The sequence below is a fragment of the Marmota flaviventris genome, chromosome 17, assembly GCF_047511675.1.
Source record: "Marmota flaviventris isolate mMarFla1 chromosome 17, mMarFla1.hap1, whole genome shotgun sequence".
Taxonomy (NCBI): Eukaryota; Metazoa; Chordata; class Mammalia; order Rodentia; family Sciuridae; genus Marmota; species Marmota flaviventris.
Genome location: NC_092514.1, coordinates 3,436,327 through 3,440,588, shown reverse-complemented (window position 1 = coordinate 3,440,588; position 4,262 = coordinate 3,436,327).

The following is a 4,262-nucleotide window of genomic DNA, read 5'->3' as shown; positions in this document are numbered from 1 at the left end:
CCACCATGTCCAGCCTTGAATTATTTTTAAACATTGGTTTCTTTAAAGACATTTGCCAGTTTCACTTAAGCTTCCAGATTTATTTGCACAAAGTTGTTCAGTTATATTTTTTTAGCAGTCACTCTTTGTTAGATATGTAATGGAGTCTACTCTTTTATTAGATTCCCTTGAGCAATCTCAGTATTATTTCATTAAATTTAATAATTTGTTTAAAATAGCAGACTTTAGGTTTGCTCGTTTCTTTTATGTTGTTTTATATTTTTTTCATAGATGCCTACTTTAATTTTATGTTCCCTCCCTTCTATATATCATACAAACACATTTTTGGACTCTTAATTCTTTGTCTAGTTGTGAATTTCTACAAAACTTCTCTACTTACACCCCATAAATTTCAAGTTTTTGTTTCTATCTAGTTAAATGTTTTCTAATTTACCTTTTGAAATTTCTCACCAGTAAAATAATGGGAGCCTAGGGTAATGAAAAATGCAAAATAGATATGTGAGAACTCTGCCTACTTACAAAAGGCATAGCTGCCTCTATACTAACAATGCAAAATCATCTAAGTATTATTAGTATAATTTAGTAATTTTGATAAATTATGTGTTTGTGTGTGTGTGTGTGTGTGTGTGTATACACACACACACTTTGGAAGACTTTCCATTAGAGCTCCAGCAAATAAAGTATTTAGAGGTCATTATTCCCAATATAACAATAAGAAAAAAAAGGAGAGGTTAACTGTTGTTAACTTTTCTTGGTCTAACTTAAAAGTGAGGTTTCAGACCATTTTAAGTACCCTGGTTATAGAGGCATCCTGAGAAATACAAAATTCAGATCTGCTTCCCTTGAGAAGAAGCTGCTGGATCTATAAATCAATATGGTGCCAAAAAAGGATAATTGTGATGAATTGCTGTAAATTGAGATTAGATTAGTATGACAGTGAAATATTCCTGGGGACTGCAGACTTAGGAAAAGGGATGCACACTTTCATTGATCCTATCTGCAAGATCCCCATTTGTTCCATAGTTCCTCTTAGGGATCTGGCAAAGGTAAGGCAAGAGTAATATTTTTGAAATGCACCTATCACCTTCTCTAAAAGAAAGACCAATTCTCCAGGGGTAGTGACTTTCTCAGAGATCAGAGAAGGGCATTCCTTTCTCTGTGATCTCCTCTAGCTCTTCCTGTACAATCAAGGGGGAAAAAAATGTTGTTCCATAGGTCAAGGTTTCAAGGACATGGATTAAAAACATTACACCTGTAGGAGATATTGGGAGGAAAGTGGAATAAAAATGTGCTATTGGAAGACATATGCTGCAGACATAGCATGTAGGTCCAGTAAAACATGGAGATGTAATTCAAAGGTCATAAAATATTCCCTCCATGTCACATATTACTACCACACCATTAAAGCTCCAGTGTAATAATGAATCATGTTTAAAAAGCTACAAAACACAGTCTTGCCAAAAACCTGTGATCATGAGATGAGCTGGTTCAAAGGGGCTGGCTGCAGTATCAAACTAAGAAAAGGATGAAGAAATCACGCAACACAGGGACATGAGTTTCTCAGATAGAGGGTGGGACTGCTCTGCAACCTTAAGGGTCAGCTTCCACACTGGAAGGCAACAGAAAAAGGGAGTGTGCACCCGGAATCTCTTTATTTTTATAGGAGGGACAAACAAAGGAGGTTCAATAGAATGTTCTTCCCAAATAAGGCAAGGAATAAGGTTTCAAAGGTGGAACTTTGCCTCCTAATGGCTTGTGGTCAGCAGATTGATTGACACTTGGCAAGTCACACCAATCTCAGGTGCTGTGTGGAATCACTGGCAGAGGGAGAGTGAGAGGAGAGGAGCTCTTGCATTGCACAGCCCAATTAGCTAGGAGAGCAATGCTGGACCTGTCCCCTCATAGAACTACAATGTTCAGAGCTTACACACTGCCCATGGATGGCTTGAGACAACATAGAATCTCACTGTGGGAACTTCAGGAAACTTATAGTATAACAGGAAACAGAATCAAGAGGACAACAGAGTAATTAGAATTCTTTGAAACTTACAAATAGAGCAAATAAACATGGCCCAACATAAATCCTTACGCTAAAGACCACTTAACCTCAGTTCTTTCTACCCCATACAATAAATTCAGCTTTTGACAAAAACAAAAAATAAATAAATAAGCAAAAAAAAAAAAAGAAAAGAAAGAAAAAGAAAAAAGAAGAAATGCAAAGCATGCCAAAATACAAAATGCAAATATTTTTTTCAATTTCTATTTTTAATTGTAGATGAGCACAATATATTTTTTCTATTTATTTATTTATTTTTTTTGTAGTGCTGAGTTTCAAACACAGTGAAGTAAGTGTGACAGGCAAGTGCTCTACCACTGAGCCACAAACCCAGCCCACCAAATGCCAATTTTAAAGAGAAAAACAAGAATCAGAACTATGTTCTGATATGAAACAGTTCTTAGATTCATTTTTCAGAGAAATTAAACTAACTGAATTTTATGTTAAGAATTTTAATAGAAAAAAAACAGCTGAATAATGTAAAATGAAAGATGAAAAAAATCTAAAGATAAGAACTTCTGTGGTGAGGGAACAAGAGAAAGAAATGTTTTCTTCCATAATTCATTAGTTGACTTATATGACTGAGAAAAGAATCAGTGCATTAAAAGTACATCCTTAGGAATTTCTAAAACTGAAATTGGAATACTTGTTATGAAGTATCTATACTACAATGGAAGCAATATTTTAAAAAGTAGTTATTTAAAATGCTAGTTAAGAATACATATTATAAAAACCAGGCAGTCACCAAATAACTTTTTCAAAGTATCATTTATATGAAAATGGAGAAAATAAAATCAGATAGTAACCTCTGTTAAAATTAGAGAAGGCAACAAAAAAGAAACAAATAATGATTGGAATGAATAGAAAACAGTTATGGAAATGTTAGATACTAACCCAACTATAATGATAATCACATTAAATGTGAGTGATCTAAAAGTAATGATTGAGAGATTGCACGATTTTTATTGATTGAAATTTGTTAATGCATATTTATGTTCCAAATGTGGTCTAACTTTATACACATTCTGGATCATATTAAACAGATACTTAGGCATTACATAATAGTAAAAAAAATTATAATTCAAAGACTAACAATGTTGGTTTTTAGCAATAAATTGAAGGGATGGAAGCTTTCATACATTTGTTGTCAACTGCAAGTTAGCATAATTACACTGGGTAACCAGTTGACATTCTCCACACTATTTGAAAATACTCATTTTTGTTGCCTCCTGGGGACATAATTAAAACACATGATCATGGCACCAAAAGATATGTATGAAAATATTTATGAACAAATTAGTGAGAATATCAAAATATCATAAGAAAAACATAAGTAGTAGAATGGATATTTTGAGGCATACTTTATATAATGACTACAATCATGAAACAACGAACTACAACTACACATTTAAACACTAATAAATCTCACAAATATCTTTTTGAGAAAATTATTCAAGAACATAAACGGCGCACTTTACATAATGATAACTCATGGCTTTATAAGTCAAGCAGTCCTTCACTCTGGAATGGAGAGAGAAGTAGTGATCAGGGGGTAAGGTGAAAGTGATACTCTATTTGGGATGCGGGTGAAGTTCCATTTCTTGACCAAAGTGCTAGTCATCTGAACATGTTTGTTTTGTGTAGTATACTTGACATTTTTTCCTCTATGTTACCCATAAATTTAAAAATAACATCGATTTTTAAAGTACTTCTATAATTGCCTAAATACACTGAGTGACTCATTTTATGGTCATTATGCATACTATGGTTATTACTTAGTTTTTAAGTGAGGATTGGTTAACATGAATACTCCTCACACTCTCACTGCTGATGTTTCTACAGATAATGTAGTGCCTCCAACCTTCATTTTCTTCCTCTATAATAAGAAATAATTTAAAATTTATTTCCTGTCCAAATTTTCAAGATAACACATATCCAAAGAGTCTCAAATTAAGATCCTTGTTAAAATCTGTATTTTATTGAATTTCTAAATTACATACAGGTGTTGATTTTTAAAGTACATTTTAAAACTCTTATTCCTAAGGACCACAAAGAGAAACGCTGAGCATTCAATCCATTGTGTAGTATTAGGGTTAATAATCCATTCTTATGCTAAAAGGCATGCAATCAGTCCAATCATGGAGAGATTCACAATGAGAGATACCTTTGTCAAGAGTTTTTAACATTTATAAAATAGTGTCAAGTA